Source organism: Lissotriton vulgaris, chromosome 12, assembly GCF_964263255.1.
Source record: "Lissotriton vulgaris chromosome 12, aLisVul1.2, whole genome shotgun sequence".
Classification (NCBI taxonomy): Eukaryota; Metazoa; Chordata; class Amphibia; order Caudata; family Salamandridae; genus Lissotriton; species Lissotriton vulgaris.
Genome location: NC_141700.1, coordinates 786,657,143 through 786,674,569, shown reverse-complemented (window position 1 = coordinate 786,674,569; position 17,427 = coordinate 786,657,143). Strand labels below are relative to the sequence as shown.

General features: G+C 44.8%; 1 protein-coding gene across 1 annotated transcript in view; it reads right to left on the bottom strand.

Moving 5' to 3' along the window:
- The window catches only part of LOC147678721 (uncharacterized), a 129,671-nt gene extending 113,256 nt beyond the window's left edge, over window positions 1–16,415 (bottom strand). The window contains exon 1 of the mRNA XM_086945718.1: window positions 16,305–16,415. The gene's annotated coding sequence lies outside the window, so the exon portion shown is untranslated. The remainder of the gene's footprint in view (window positions 1–16,304) is intronic.
- Window positions 16,416–17,427: the final 1,012 nt, after the last annotated feature.

The following is a 17,427-nucleotide window of genomic DNA, read 5'->3' as shown; positions in this document are numbered from 1 at the left end:
CAGAGTAGTGAGTGCAGAGTAGTGAGTGCAGAGTAGTGAGTGCAGAGAGTGCAGAGTAGTGAGTGCAGAGAGTGCAGAGTAGTGAGTGCAGAGAGTGCAGAGTAGTGAGTGCAGGGTGCAGAGTAGTGAGTGCAGAGTGCAGAGTGCAGAGTAGTGAGTGCAGAGTAGTGAGTGCAGAGTGCAAAGTAGTGAGTGCAGAGTGCAAAGTAGTGAGTGCAGAGTGCAAAGTAGTGAGTGCAGAGTGCAGAGTAGTGAGTGCAGAGTGCAGAGTGCAGAGTAGTGAGTGCAGAGTAGTGAGTGCAGAGTAGTGAGTGCAGAGTAGTGAGTGCAGAGTAGTGAGTGCAGAGTACAGAGTAGTGAGTGCAGAGTGCAAAGTAGTGAGTGCAGAGTGCAAAGTAGTGAGTGCAGAGTGCAAAGTAGTGAGTGCAGAGTAGTGAGTGCAGAGTGCAGAGTAGTGAGTGCAGAGTGCAGAGTAGTGAGTGCAGAGTGCAGAGTAGTGAGTGCAGAGTGCAGAATAGTGAGTGCAGAGTGCAGAATAGTGAGTGCAGAGTAGTGAGTGCAGAGTAGTGAGTGCAGAGTAGTGAGTGCAGAGTAGTGAGTGCAGAGTAGTGAGTGCAGAGTAGTGAGTGCAGAGTAGTGAGTGCAGAGTGCAGAGTAGTGAGTGCAGAGTGCAGAGTAGTGAGTGCAGAGTGCAGAGTAGTGAGTGCAGAGTGCAGAGTAGTGAATGCAGAGTAGTGAGTGCAGAGTAGTGAGTGCAGAGTAGTGAGTGCAGAGTAGTGAGTGCAGAGTGCAGAGTGCAGAGTAGTGAGGGCAGAGTGCAGAGTAGTGAGTGCAGAGTGCAGAGTAGTGAGTGCAGAGTGCAGAGTAGTGAGTGCAGAGTGCAGAGTAGTGAGTGCAGAGTAGTGAGTGCAGAGTAGTGAGTGCAGAGTAGTGAGTGCAGAGTAGTGAGTGCAGAGTAGTGAGTGCAGAGTAGTGAGTGCAGAGTGCAGAGTAGTGAGTGCAGAGTGCAGAGTAGTGAGTGCAGAGTGCAGAGTAGTGAGTGCAGAGTGCAGAGTAGTGAGTGCAGAGTAGTGAGTGCAGAGTGCAGAGTAGTGAGTGCAGAGTGCAGAGTAGCGAGTGCAGAGTAGCGAGTGCAGAGTAGCGAGTGCAGAGTAGCGAGTGCAGAGTAGCGAGTGCAGAGTAGCGAGTGCAGAGTAGTGAGTGCAGAGTGCAGAGTAGCGAGTGCAGAGTAGCGAGTGCAGAGTAGCGAGTGCAGAGTGCAGAGTAGCGAGTGCAGAGTGCAGAGTAGCGAGTGCAGAGTGCAGAGTAGCGAGTGCAGAGTAGCGAGTGCAGAGTAGCGAGTGCAAAGTAGTGAGTGCAAAGTGAAGAGTAGTGAGTAGTGAGTGCAGAGTAGCGAGTGCAAAGTAGTGAGTGCAAAGTGAAGAGTTGTGAGTAGTGAGTGCAGAGTAGTGAGTGCAAAGTAGTGAGTGCAAAGTGAAGAGTAGTGAGTAGTGAGTGCAGAGTAGTGAGTGCAAAGTAGTGAGTGCAAAGTGAAGAGTAGTGAGTAGTGAGTGCAGAGTAGTGAGTGCAAAGTAGTGAGTGCAAAGTGAAGAGTAGTGAGTAGTGAGTGCAGAGTAGTGAGTGCAAAGTAGTGAGTGCAAAGTGAAGAGTAGTGAGTAGTGAGTGAAGAGTAGTGAGTGCAAAGTAGTGAGTGCAAAGTAGTGAGTGCAGAGTAGTGAGTGCAAAGTAGTGAGTGCAGAGTGCAGAGTAGTGAGTGCAGAGTGCAGAGTAGTGAGTGCAGAATGCAGAGTAGTGAGTGCAGAGTGCAGAGTAGTGAGTGCAGAGTGCAGAGTAGTGAGTGCAGAGTGCAGAGTAGTGAGTGCAGAGTGCAGAGTAGTGAGTGCAGAGTGCAGAGTAGTGAGTGCAGAGTGCAGAGTAGTGAGTGCAGAGTGCAGAGTAGTGAGTGCAGAGCGCAGAGTTGTGAGCGCAGAGTTGTGAGCGCAGAGTTGTGAGCGCAGAGTTGTGAGCGCGGAGTTGTGAGCGCAGAGTTGTGAGCGCAGAGTTGTGAGCGCAGAGTTGTGAGCGCAGAGTTGTGAGCGCAGAGTTGTGAGCGCAGAGTTGCGAACGCAGAATGCAGAGTTGCGAGCGCAGAATGCAGAGTTGCGAGCGCAGAATGCAGAGTTGCGAGCGCAGAATGCAGAGTTGCGAGCGCAGAGGAGTGAGCGCAGAATGCAGAGTGAGTGTGCAGAGGAGTGAGCGCAGAATGCAGAGTGAGTGTGCAGAGGAGTGAGCACAGAATGCAGAGTGAGTGTGCAGAGCGGTGTGTGCTGTTGAGTGCAGAGCGCTGTGTATTGGCAATGTAAATGACAATGTCATTTGTTTATGATTTAAAGAAAAAAAAAGAAATGTCATGAGCAATGCCAATAGCTCTTCCTTTAATGATGCCGAGACCATTGCATTGTAAATGCTTGTTCCCCTTCTGCAGCTGCTCTTGGGTTTCACCTTGGGTAGTTCCTTGGTACAGTTGCTCCAGGGCTCCAGAGTGGCTCAAATACTTTCATTACCTCAGCTACGGTGACACGCTCACCTTGCGTGTTACCTAAGGATAAAGCCCCGCCCACCTTTGCCTCAGTTACGGTAACACGCACACCCACGTGTCATATAAGTTGGCACTTTACATTCTTCAAGTGTGACACGCACACTTGTTAATTGCTTCTTACATGCTTGAAATACCTAAAGATTTTCAACGAACCTTCAAAGGTACTTTCTGTTCAAATTTTGTGCTCAGGTGTGTTTTCTTTGTACATTTTACATTACTTTGACACGATCCTTTTGACACGATCCTATTTTTGCAATTGTTTATTAGCATCTATCCAATATGGCTACTATGAATCTCCCGGCTCTTCAACCCTTCATGGTGAAGGATGGCGAAATTAGCAGTGTGAGATGGGAAGAATGGAAGGATTATTTAATAAATTACATTGACACTTTTGAAAGCAAAGAATTATCTTCTGAAAGGAAAAAATAATCCTCTTAAACTGCTTGGGCCCTGGAGGTTTAAGGGTTTATAATCGAATTGATAAGAAACCCAGATCAGGTGATAATGGTGATGTTTTTACACATGCTAGAGAGGATTTAGATGCTTATTTTGTGCCCACTGTATGCAAAGTTGTACATCGCTTTAACTTTTACCATCGCAAACAAGGGGTTAGTGAGAAGGTTGAAGATTACGTAGCAGTCTTAAGGAAATTGTCTCTACCTTCCAAGTTTGGTGTTTTAGAAGAAGAGGTGATCCGTTATCAATTAGTGATGCATTGCAACAACTCTCACCTACAAGATACATTTTGGCTCAATGGCGATGCCAGTTTACGTGAAACTATCACTATCATCTCTAAAGCAGAACTTACTGCAAGATGTGCTAAAACAGTTGTTGCTTCAAGTAAGCTTGATTCTATTGCTGAAATGGTCAAATTGGGGAAAGGGAGTCACTCTCGTATTAGCGAACAAGGAAAAAAGAAGACTGAAAAAGTCCAGGGAAAAGAAAAAGGGGGATCCAAGCCAAACCAAAGAGACAAGCTTGCAGACTTGAAAGGAAAGTGCTACAGGTGTGGTAGCTCATCCCATCTGGCACATGACATAAGATGTCCTGGATTTCGACAGAAATGCGCCAAATGTAGGATAACTGGGCATTATGCATGTGTGTGTTGCAAAACCAATTCTGTGAAATGTATTGTTGAGGAATTAAAACAAGCGGAGGAGAGTTTGGGGTATGATGTAGAGGGTTTACAGATTATGTGTATACGGGAGGTAGAGGCTTTAGGAGCTGAAAGTAAACTGAGGGAAAAAAACTGTTTCCAAGATCATGGCTGGGGGTGTGTCTGGTACTCTAATGGCTGACTCCGGTTCACCCTTTAGCATTATCAATCAGAATTCGTGGGTGGATTCGTTCAAGGAGAAACTGGGGGATGGGTTAGAAGTTCGGTATATCCATCCTGTTAGTTACACAGATTAAACAATTGATCTATTTGGATTTTGCAAACTACCTTTTGAGTTTAAGGGTAGATGTGCTGAGTGCAAACGTTATGTGTCAACCTCTGGCCCGTGAGTCTTGGGGTGGTGGGATCAAGGGGAACTTGGTAACTTAATCGATCCTAACAGCCCTGATCCAGTGGTCAGTTTGAGTGATGTCAAAGAGGATACGCATATGTGTGTAGAAGGTGTTTCTAAGTTCCCTGGAGTTTACTCTGGGAGTGTGGGTGAACTCAAGGGATTTTCACACAAAGTTGTGCTTAAAGAGACTGCATGGGCATGTATCCATAAAGTAAGGAACATCCCTTTGAGTGTGAAAGAAGAGGTGATTACTGAAATTCTGAAATTGGTGGACAATGATCTTATTGAATGCATCGAATCTTCAGACTGGGTCACTTCTCTTGTTGTCGCACGTAGGGCCAATGGCCGGATTCGTCTATGTGTGGACTTGTAGGAGCTTAATAAGAATGTTTTTGTTGATGTGTTCCCTCTTCCCAGAATATCATAATTGCTATCTGTCACTAGGAACATGCAATGGTTCTCAACTATAGACTTAAGATCTGCCTACCATCAGGTATCCTCACATAAGAGTTGCAGACATATTACTGCTTTTGTGACCCATGTGGAGCCTTTTCCAGCTAAACAAAGTGCATTTCATTACCTGACAGCGCCTGATCGTCAAGAGGTGCCTGGGGAGAGCGAGCGGACCCGAGCAGATCGCCAACACCGCCACCGGCCGCGCCGCCGCCTCAGGACTGTATATCCGGACAGCCTCAGCGGCGGCGCATTCCCCGACGCGTCATACGCGCCGGGAGGGGCATAATAAAGCGGATAGCCCTCGGTGGAGCGGGGGGAGCCTTTTCCAGCTAAACAAAGTGCATTTCATTACCTGACAGCGCCTGATCGTCAAGAGGTGCCTGGGGAGAGCGAGTGGACCCGAGCAGATCGCCAACACCGCCACCAGCCGTGCCGCCGCCTCGGGACTGCATATCCCGACAGCCTCAGCGGCGGCGCGTTCCCCGACGCGTCATACGCGCCGGGAGGGGCATAATAAAGCGGATAGCCCTCGGTGGAGCGGGGGGAGCCTTTTCCAGCTAAACAAAGTGCATTTCATTACCTGACAGCGCCTGATCGTCAAGAGGTGCCTGGGGAGAGCGAGTGGACCCGAGCAGATCGCCAACACCGCCACCAGCCGCGCCGCCGCCTCGGGACTGCATATCCCGACAGCCTCAGCGGCGGCGCGTTCCCCGACGCGTCATACGCGCCGGGAGGGGCATAATAAAGCGGATAGCCCCCAGCGTCGCGGGACGCGAGCGGGACGCCCGGGGCGAAGCCCGGGCAAAGGGCGGGCCCTCTACGGCCCTCCAAGGCCAGATAAGGCCGGGCTGGGCCACCCCCATAACCTGTGTATCAGTCACATACACCCCTACGATTTAGGATCATGGCTAAATCGGGAACTGAAGCCCAATCAACTCCAGAAGGGAGCTCTATCCTGGGACCATTGGACAAATTCTTTTTTAAAGCAACGGGCGAAATAGATAGAGACCTGGCCCTGGTAGAGCGTCGTATTGCACGGCGACAATCCATAGAGCAACTCAAAAACACCATCCTAGATCCGGCCTTGACACTTACCCCGGAGCCTCTCCCACTTAATTCGACCCTGAAAAACACAGATGATGACCTAATGAACACTGATAACGTCCCATCAGTGTTCCAATCCTATTTTCCCCCAAACAATGGATCATCTGCCCCATCCCCTTTAAAATCAGCTAATAACACAATCACTGCACCCACTGACCTTATTGACTTGGTCACTCCAAATTTGCCAAAGATTGCAGAGTTTGTTGCGCCTGATATAATTGAAATTCCTTCTTCCTTGGGCACACAACAGTTAACCATGTTTCAACCCTTACCCGTTGTATTAAAGTTAGATAAAGCTTCAAACCCCAAAAATCAATCCAAAAAGAAACAGGTCATTATCCGATCTCCACCTAAAAAACGACGAAAAAGAGCCCCAGTGAAAGGCATTCTTAAAACCCAAAAATCGGCCAAGGACCAACTAACCAAAGAATTACTACAAATTGTAGAGGGAACAGCCACAGTACCGCGGGAAACACTTACTTCCTGTGTCCCCCCTATAATTAAAGACTTTGTGGACGCAATGGAACATCTCGTCATGGCGCTATTAATACCAATACTCGAGAGAGTGAAGAGAATAGCCACTCAAGTGGACACTCTCTCAGGAACCCTGACCAAAAACCAAGTTGGTAAGTGGGCCCCAGATGCTGATTCGAGCTTAAAAAGTGGAGACAAAACCAATCACGTAGCAAAACCTACAATGCCCACTGTAAAGCCCACTACACCGATAGTTGGGGGAAAAAAGTCCAACAAAGAAAAAGTGACCCAGGTTCAAAATTTTACGAAGCAAACAACCGCTTCAAATCAGCAAAAAACCCAACCATCAGACTCAATAAAGAAGATGGCAACTATCCACAATCCAGTTCCCCCCCCAAAAGTGTCTTCTAACACCCACCCACACTCGACACAAATTAATTCCCCCATAGCTTCGGCAAAAATGGGCAATATACAACCCACACCAGAAAAAATTAAGTCTGCCGTCCAACATGAAAATCGCGCACGTGAAAGATATGTCGACCTACCCCCTGTTGCATCACAGAACGTTATTGTTTTAACGGGGGTTGCACCATTATCTGCTACAGGAGGATATGAAAACCATCACAGCCTAAAAAATAAGGTGATCTTTTGGCTCAGAGAAAACAGACCCTTACCTCCTCACATAAACGGCGATATAATAATGGTACGAAGAACTAACTGGGTCGGAATTTGTCCTAAAGACATAGAAGGGGATGTAGTAATCGTTACCTTTAAAGATCCAAGGGTCACTACACACATCACAGATTGGTTCTCTGGTTTCAATAAGGGACCGATATCTCCAAAACCCCTGGCTTACTTTTACCCTGAAGCCTTAATGTCTTCAAAGCCATATCGATCTAAAACTCATTATGACAAACTCTCATTTGCTCAATCCAGAAAACACCACCAAAGGCATGGAGTAAGAGATCAGCCATTTTTCCCTTTTAATGACTACATGCAACTGTCGACACCACGACATTACCCTGAGGGATTTGCCCAACCTTCACCATTTATTAATCCAACCTGGAACGTTCCTTGTCACAACTACTATGAGCCGCTCTACGGGATTGACGACGTAGAATGACTCTCTCAAGTCAAAGAAGTAAATCATGGTAGCGGGAGAGTTGATAGTACAACTGACCATTCCTATGCCACTCAGGACGATCCATTCAATGGGCCTAATAAAAAACCCCCAGTTTACGGGATGAGAAATAGAGAAAAAACTATCGAAAGGGGCAAACCTAAAAGAGTACCATGTTTAGCCTTAAAAGCCAATGATAACACACCCTCGACCCATAAGGGAGTCAGGAATAAAACCTCCAATCTGCATTTTCTCTCATGGAACTTGGCGGGACTTGCCTCAAAAACTACTTTACCGGACTGGATAAAGGTGGTTAACCAGTATTCCATCCTGTGTTTTCAGGAAACTTGGGTGATCTCTCCTATTCACCTACAAGGCTTTCAGACATTTCACTCACCGGCTTCTATGAGCAAACAGGGTAGACATAAAGGGGGTCTATGCACATATATTAGTGTAGTAGTTGGTCACAGGATCAGAAAAACATTACTTAGAGATTCTTTCCAAATAATTGTTATGGATATCGCCCCGTCCCTGCTATTGTTAATTGTCAACTTTTACAACAATCTGACCGTAGAACAACTGGAGAAAGCCGTGGATAATTTACAACAAGCCTTGCTAACGATCAAAGAAACTTCGGGCGGAGAGAGTGTAATATTCTTTTCGGGCGATCTAAATTGTCATATCTGCCCAAACATAATAAGAGATGATTGTGACATCTTTGAGACATATGAATCGGACTCCGTTAATGCTACCTTTAACCATTTTCAGCACTCAAAATCAGGGGATCTCTTCAATAATTTTGTGACCACGTTTAACTTACATTTTGCAAATGAGCTTCTACACACCCCATGTCCTCTCAAATCAACCTTTCATGGCAGAGGTATGAACACCATCATAGACTTTATACTATTCTCAAAAAATCATGCTCCGTTAATACGAGACTGGAACACCCTCGACCACCCATATAGTGATCACTATCCTTTGTCCATGACCATCGAGCTACCTTCGCCAACCACGAATCAAAATTCCTTAAAGGTTATTTATGAACAACCAATTATAATGGGAGCCAATAATGGATACTCTGTTAAATGGAATAAAATCAATCCAAATAATTTTCTCAAAAACCTAGTCACCAAGAGGAGGGAGGAGATTTATATCTGTCTTTCTAATAAGGACAACCCTAATGACATCTGTAAAGCTTTCATCAAAATCCAGACCACCTTGAAAGAACTATTGACGTGACAGTTCAAATCAGGACCTATTGTACATAAAGGGTGGTTTGACAAAAAATGTTCTATGGCTCTGAAATATCTAAAGAACTTGCTGCGTGTCATACCCAAACCCCAACTAGAAATACGCCAGGCTAGAACCCAATATCGCCTAGCTATAAAAAATAGAAAAAGGGCCTTGAAACTGGAAGCATGGCAGAACTTGGTGACAACATCGGAAACCGGGGACATGTCAGCCTTCTGGAGACTTATCAATTCCCCCCTGCCATGGGTAACAATACCTGAGAGGAACTTGGACATGGCAATAAATGGTGAGACGTGGGCGGCTCATTTCCAGAAGCTATATAGCAAACCCACATGTTCCAATAACTCTAAATCAGAATGCACTTCAACACCAATCTTAAACCCATCTCGGGAGAGTCCCTGTAAAATTCTTTTTTCGCTTGAGGAGGTAGAACTGGCCATCAAGGAAAGTCCCGCTGGAAAGGCACCTGGACTGGACGCCATCCTTGCAGATGTGTATAAAGCTGAAATAGAATTCTGGGCCCCCCTACTGACTTCTGTTTTAAACTCTATAAATACTTTTGACCTTCTTCCATCATGGGGGGAGGCAATAGTAATACCGATTTTCAAAAAAGGAGACAGACACTCGCCATCGTGCTACAGACCCATATCCCTCCTCGATACCTTAATGAAAATTGTCGGACGCATAATCCTCAAAAGATTAACTACTTGGACAGAGGACAAAAACATACTCTCGACATTACAATATGGTTTCCGGTCAGGCAGAGGTACAATTGAACAGGTCCTCAATTTACACCTAATCAAGTCCAAATATATCGATACCAAAAAGCGCAGTCTGTACATAACGTACATAGATTTAACTTCAGCATTCGACTGCGTCCTGCATGACCAATTATGGGACATTTTAAATCAGCTTGGGATAGATCCATCAATCCTCCTTTTTATCAAAGCCTTGTATAGAGAAGCTGGAGCCAGAGTCAGATTTGGACTGAAGGGAGAGTGCTCGCCGCGCTTTAATATCAATAGAGGGGTCAGGCAGGAGTGCATTTTGGCTCCCCTCCTTTTCTCCCTTTATATAAATGCGATTGGTGATCATCTCAAGAACATCGAATGTGACTTCCCCAAAGTAGGAGGCCAACCGATCCCAATTCTGCTATATGCAGACGATGCGGCAATTCTCTCCCAGACTAGAATGGGTCTACAAAAAGCAGTCTCAGCGTTCACAGTATTTATGAATGATAGGGGCCTCAAAGTGAACATAGGAAAAACTTATACAATGCTATGTAACAAAAGGTATAAAAAAAACCCATGCCCCGTTTTCATTGAGGGCCAAAGACTGGAGACAGTGGAGGCATTCACATACTTGGGTATCTGTCTACATAAAAAACTATCATGGAAAGCGGCTATAGAGAAGAGGAAACTTGCTTTTGTGAGAGCCATTGGCGGGCTTCGTGATTTTGCAGGTAAAATAGGGGGAAGGCCGGTAAAACAACTACTAACCATATACAAAGCAAAATGTGCCTCTACCGCCACTTATGGGGCTGGCCTTTGGGGAATAGATAAAAACATCTCACCGATACAAATAGTGGAAAATCAATTTGTAAGGTATCTCCTGGCCACCACAAAAGCAACCTCTGTGTATTCGATGCACATTGAACTGGACTTACCGTATATATCAGACATTATAAAATCTGAACCTCCTCTTCTCTGGCACAAAGTTTGGACTACTCCTGAGACTGCTTTCAATAGAGAGGTGATACAAGACATCCTAAATTTGGAGGGGGCCAAACAATCCAACCAATCTAATTGGCTGGTCTATGTCAAAAACTTATTTTCTGAAATTGGGCGCCCAGAGTGGTTTACAGATCCTTTGTTATTGGAAAACATCCCAAGAAAAATCCTAAGAAAGACTCTAATGGCCCACCTGGAAACAGTCAGATGGAACACACAAAAGCATTATAATACTATCCAGGCGTATCAAAGGGTGACACCACACAAGGGCCTACAATTATACCTATCTACGGATTTCCCGTGTTACTCGAGGATGCTGCTTACCAGATTCAGACTGGGTTCCTTCTTCCGACTTGTAACTTTCCCAACATGTAATGATTGGACGCGGATTCTCTGTTCCTGTCCTTGTGATAACATATCACAACAATCTAATATTCACACCATTCTTTTTTGTAAATACTACGGGACATTGAGAAAAGCCCTTTTATTACCCCTATTCAAGAGATGGAATCTCAGGTGGTGTAAAATTGCCTTCGAGCGTTTACAAGAACTTGAAGATAGGGAGGTGATAACTATAATGGATCAGTTCTTAAAATTATTGATCAAATTTAGGAAAACTTTAGATTGATTTGGAAGATACCAATTATTGCTGTTTTTTAATTGTCGTTTCTAAATGCAGTTTTTTAAATAGTTCCCTTATCAGTGATTTTTTACCTCTTACTGAGTATTGGATGACTTTTTAATTGATAATGTTTCTTTTCGTTCATTTATAATGTTTTTTAAATTCTGTATAATAATGTATGCTTATATGATATTTCTTTGAATATCGAATAAAGCTTATTTTGAACCTTTGAACCTTTGACCCATGTGGGAATTTTCTAATTTATGTGAGTCCCGTTTGGTTTGGCATCTGCCGCTTCCATGTTTCAAAGTATCATGCACTTAATTCTGTCTCTGTTCTCTCTCTCTCTCCTATGCCTCCTCTTCCTCAAGCTCAGGACCACATCCTGCTGATTTCTAGGAGGTTTGCATAACTGGCATAATTCTCTCTAGCGTAGTTACAGCTATTACTCATAATTTTGCCTTAATGTGTGAGCAGCGTAATTCAGCATTTTGCGCTATTTTCTTAAATAAAAATGCTCCAGTGCCTCCAAAATGGGCCCGAGGATGCACTAATTGCTACAGAACACAAACAGCAGTAGCAGCAGCCGCTCGCTCTCTTAGATCGTTATTCCTCTGCTCCTGTGGTAGGGTTCATGCCCCCAAATGACTCTTAATTACCCAAGCTGGAGTAATTGAATAATTGTATTCATTTTCCATCACAAGAGTAATGTGTAATTACTCCAATTGCTCCGGTGTAAATAAAAGTTTGCCTGGGGCCTCTCATTTCTTGTTTTTAATCCATCTCTTCCTCGTTCTCTCTCACCAGTTTTCTCCTTTCCCGCTCCCTCCAGTTTTACTTGGCCTATTTCCTGTACTCACCCCATGCACCCCTCCTCCTCTGCTGCTGTGTGGTTTGTTGGGTGGTGGGGACTCTATTAACAGGGTAGGTCAGTGCAAACCCTTCCCCACTACAGTGGTTTCCTGGCATTGTAGAATGGAAACTGCAGTCTGTACCTGGGTCCGGCTGCACCCACGCAGTCAGATGAGGGCAGCTTCTCACAGGACATCCACCCACTGCCTTCTCCATCCTACATGACACCCTCACACCACCCTGCCAAGTACCCCCACCTGTGAGTGACATATTTATAAAACGCATAATTGCCTAGGCGTCTTGGCGCTAGGAGTGACTTGTTGCAGTTGCCCATGTGCGACCAAAGTTTATTGTGGCGGGAAAAGCCCGGTCTTAACCAGTTTCCTAAAGAGAAGCCTGTTGGACTGCAGCCTAATTGTGGTTGGTAGCTTGTTCCACAATTTGGCTGCTTGATGGAAGAGGCTTTTGCCTCCCCTTCTGGCTCTTTGAAGTTTGGCCGATCTAAAATTCGCTGTGGGGAGTACCAGGAGAATAGATTCTGAATATCAGTGGCTCCCCCACCAAACAGCGCCTTATGCACAAGACACAGACATTTGAATTCTACTCGCTGTTGGATTGGGAGCCAATAAAGCTGCATGATACTAGCGGAAATGGAGTGATGTTTGGGAACATCAAGTAGTACTTGCGCTGCAGCATTCTGCAAGGACTGTAGTTTGGCGGTCTGGCATTTGTCAGTTACCAAGAATAACGCATTTCCATAATCAATTTTTGAGAGGACAAGAGCTCCCATTACATTATTCCCGAGGCTCATTTGAATAAAAGGCAAGATTTCTGCAACATTTTCAATATAATAAAAAAGCAGGAGGAGGTTAGATGATTAATCTGTTTTCCAAAACTTAGTATTCCAAGATTTCTTGCCTTAGTAGATGGACTGGGCAGCTACCTGCCTCAGATGGCCCCCACAATTGGCTCCATATGGATGGACCCTGCCCAAACTCCATGACCTCAATTTTCTCAGTATTAAGCTTGAGAAAATGTAAATTCAACCAGGCCATAATGGAATTTAGACAATTGTGAAAGCTGAGGGCTGTGGCGTCCACCCGCTGCGCTACAGATACAACTATCTGGGTATCGCCTGCGTATGAGATCATCGTAAGACCGTGATCTTTTATTAGTTTATCCAGGGATATGACATAGATATTGAACAAGGTTGGTGATAAAGCTGAGCCTTGTAGTACTCCACAAGGGAGGCAGAAGTTTTCTCATTTGAGATTATCCCAATAGATTTTCTGCTCCCTGGATGCCATGAAGATCTGAGTAGGGTTAATGCTGTCTCTTCAATACCTATTGCCTTCATCCGCCGCATCAGTACCACATGGTTAACAGTATCAAATGCTGCTGTTAGGTCAAGCAGGATAAGGACGGCTCTTCCCCTCCCATCCAGCTGTCTACCGATCTCCTCTTTGGCCATAATCAGGGCTGACTCTGAGCAATGGCGAGATCTGAAACCATGTTGGGTGGAATCTAAGAGATTGTGGCAATCTAAGTAGTCATGAGTTTCATGTTAATTTATTTTTCTAGGATTTTGGCCGTTATTGGTAGATACAACATTGGGGGATAGTGTTTCACCTCAATGGGATCCAAGGCGGGTTTCTTCAGGATAGGTCTAATACATGCCTTTTTCTATGACTACGGGAAAGTATCAGAAATTATAACCTCGTTTAAGAGAGTAGCCAAATGTGCACTGATTTTTTCAAAGACCAGATGCATGACAGCAGGAGGACATGGGTCAGTAGGAGAACTTGACTTGGTCAATAATAGCAGATCATTGACTGTCTCTATCATTAGAGTAGAGATCCTAGACAAGCTACAGCGGGTTAGATTATCCTCCATGGTATTTTCATTGTTTTGAATGGAATTAGTTAATGTCTTAAGGAGTTCATCATAAACTATCTGTACTTTGGTTTAAAAGAAGGTAGCAAAATTGTCACAGAAAATGTGAACAGGTGTAAATGTGTTATCCGGCTGCCGTTTAGATAGAACCGTAACTGTTTTAAAAAGCTCCTTGGAGGAGTTTTTGGCTGCGTCTATTTTTGTTGTAAAAAATACTGTTTTAGCTTTTTTGATAGCTTCTTTATATTCCTCCAGGACAAGATTATAGACCACTTTGCTTTCCTTACTATAAACAATCCTCCATAACCGTTCGAATCGCCTACATTTGGTTTTGATAAGTCTAAGATCTGTGTTATATTTATACTAGGGTGCGGACGCAGGCTTCTTCGAGATTTCTTAGTTATTTCCGAAGCTAGCTGGTCTACTGATGACCTAATCCAGCTGGCAAATTTGCTAGCTGCCCTGTCGATGTCAGAGACATCCTTGGGGGGTTCCATGCAAGAACTACTTCCAATTCTCTTTTTTGAATTCTATTTCAGGGTACATTTGACAAGAGGTGATCTGTTCAAGTGGGAACTGTTTTTTCTCGGGATTAGTATGTTAAAATGTACTGCTTTATGATCAGTGCATGGCAGGGGCAGAGTGTTAACCAACACAATGTTAGCATTATTAGTAAAAATGCCATCCAAAGTATGGCCAGCCTTATGCGTGGATTTCGAAACAATCTGGGTCAAACCGTAGTCTGCAAGATTGTCCAGCAACGTGGCAGTATCTGAATTGTTATTAGCTACTAGGTGAAAATTTAAATCCCCTAGAATTGTAAAAGTAGGAGATTCTAGACAAGATTCTAAAAGAGTCTGGAGTGAGAGGGTAAACGAGGACCTTACCCCTGTGGCCGGTAAAGAAGTTAACCCGGAAAGGACAAAGAATTGTTAATTTTAATATTAAAAATCAAGGCCTCCGCTTCTAATTGTTGAGTGGGCTCAATTCTAACATTAAAATGAGACCGATATAATATGGCAATGCCCCCCACCCTTTCCCGTCTGCACGGGCTACTTGATATCCCACAGGTATGGCGATGTTCCAATCAGGTTCTGATACATCATTAGCCCATGTCTCTGTTAGAAAAACAAGATCTGGGTTTGAGAGTTGCATCATACATTCAAATTCGAAATGATGCTTTATCAGAGATCTGGTATTCAACAAAACACTGTATTGGATCTGCAGAAAAGCGCTGAGAGGCGCTTCCACCTATACAGATGTCCATTTTACTGGTATCTAAGGATCTTGGCGGTGCTAGAGTGACTCTTAGCTCTTCACCTCTGTCATAACTACTCGTTATTGCAGGAGGTGTACCATTGTTATCTTTACCATATGTGTGTTTACTAAGTGAGTGCATAACCATAAGGCCACAGGAATTGCATTTAGTTGGCCCTTTGTTCAGATACTCAGTATGGTTGGGTTATAACACTCACCGGTATTGAGCTTGAGCAGCTGATCTCTTGTGTAGGTCTGGGGGGGGAACGGGCAGGGGTCCTGGTGCTGGGCGTGCACTGGGCGCCAACAGGTGCAGACGGGCTTGCCTGTGGCCTTTCTTTCGAGTAGTCGTACTAGGCTCTTGGTTTGACTAGACTCACACCTGCTCAATGCCTGGATACGTCAGGATACCCTCCCGGGGGATATTACACTCTGCAAATCTTCATAACACAACACAACATAAAATAACAATTGGCAAATGAAGGGTAAGAGATTTACAGGAAACAGCATTTACAACACGGCGCAAACTACGAGCTGCCGTTACAACACAGGCATTACAACAAATGTGAATATTGTTTGGCCACAAACCTTACAACAAGTGCGTCTTTACCACACATTCCTTTACCATGCATTAGACTTTAAAGGCTAACGTTTTTCCTACAGTTGCCCAGACTGGAGGTGGAATTATAAATTATACTGTTCCAAAGGCCAGCCCTTTCCCTAAGGTATGCTGTTGTAATGATGTGCGTGGTAAAGACGCATTTGTTTTAAATTTTGTGGCCTAACAATATTCGTGGAACAGGCGTGCATTGTTCTGACATACTACCCAGATCTATGCATAGGGAGAATGTGTGAGATGGCCAGAATCAGAGATGAGTGGCCCTGTGTCGAGGCTGGCATTTGAATGCTGGACCCCAGGTTCTAAAGTCGGCAACTGAGCCCAAACACCACATCTTCATATGAAAATTGAGGTGACTTGAATAAGCTGTGTGGAGCTCCTAATCCTGGAATGGCCAGGAGAATTGAAGGTCAGGATAGAGATGTACTGGCAGAGCAATCAAAGACTCCCAGTACTAAGACTGCAGAGGGTTTGACGAGCCAGGACAAGGAACATTGGTGGAGCTGTGGGAGGGTCGTGGAGTCCCCAGCATTGGAGAAGCAAGCCCAGGGCTCAGGCGCTGTAGCAGAGCTGTATGGCTGCGCTGTGCTAGAGTTGTGATAACAGGGGTAGCTGTAACTCCAGGTAGAGGTGCACTGGCGGAGCTGTGGGAGAGTCGTGGAGTTCCCAGTACTGGAGAAGCATGCCCAGGACTCCGGCACTGTAGCAGAGCTGTATGGCTGTACTGTGCTAGTGTTAGAATAACAGAGGGTGCTGTAACTCTGGATAGAGGTGCACTGGTGGAGCTGTATGAATTGTAGTACTGGTATTCTAGGTGAGGAGTAAGGTACCAACCTCTCTCTTGTCTCCTGCCGCTCCCTGTCCTCTGTCTTCAGACTTGACTCTCACCTCCACCTGCCAGTAACTGAGTCCCTTGTTAGCCCAGCCAGGAAATGCCCATGGGGAGCTCTGCGAACGAATGAGCACCTCCAGGAAGTGTCGGTACTTTACCTGCTTCAGACAGAGGTGGGAAACTGGTTTTGCACGCAGATAGATGGAATTTCTCACCCACACCCACACCAAGAACTCTCCCTACCTGCCACGACTCTCTGACTGCACAGCTCCTACCGCATAGGTACTAGCAAACATTTTCCTTTGGGCCACAAAGTATGGTCTGTGGTGTGCCCGTGGGCCGCATTTATGACAGCAGGGTGGGAAAGGGTCCTTACATGGTATAGGGTAAGCGAAGCATGTATATGGTATGGTCAGTGAGCTACAGAGTTATTTTTAGGGTTTCATTCCATACTGACCTCTAAAATTAAGCCCCTAGCCTTGAGAAGAGTCACAGGTTTGACAATACTGTGTTATGCAGTATCTGAATGGCTGTCCTGCTACTCATCTTGGGGTAAGCTTTCTCTGCTCGCTATCGCTACCTTGGGAGAGTCAAGTGTAAAAAGAGAGCATCTTGATTACTGAATTGGAACTACATAAATTGCACAATGTAGAACCAGAAAACCTGGGATCAATCCGAGCTTCCCCTCTTGACCAAATTGTGTGATCATAGGGAATTGTTAATTTCACTTTACTTTCTTTTTCTTCATTATCACATATAACAAGACCTTGAAATACTTGAGTTATGTGTGTGCGTGTTACAAAACCTTCTCCTGTGTCTGATTTAATAAACTATAACATTCTCCATATGTATTAACAACCCATGCCGTTCAGAGGAGTCCACATGATCCCGATGACTTACTGACCTACTTCTTAGTTCACCATGGACAGTATCAGGGTGGTAGGAGCCATAAACATTTCTATGTTCCTTAAAACACTCATTTGTAAAAAAATGCTTCTTAATGCACTGATATAATCTGATGTACTGAGGTGAAATGACTCAGCATGTTAATAAAATACACTTTTATGAAATATGAAGAGGCTTTTATCATATTTTGTAAATTTTTAAAATGCTCGATATCTCAAA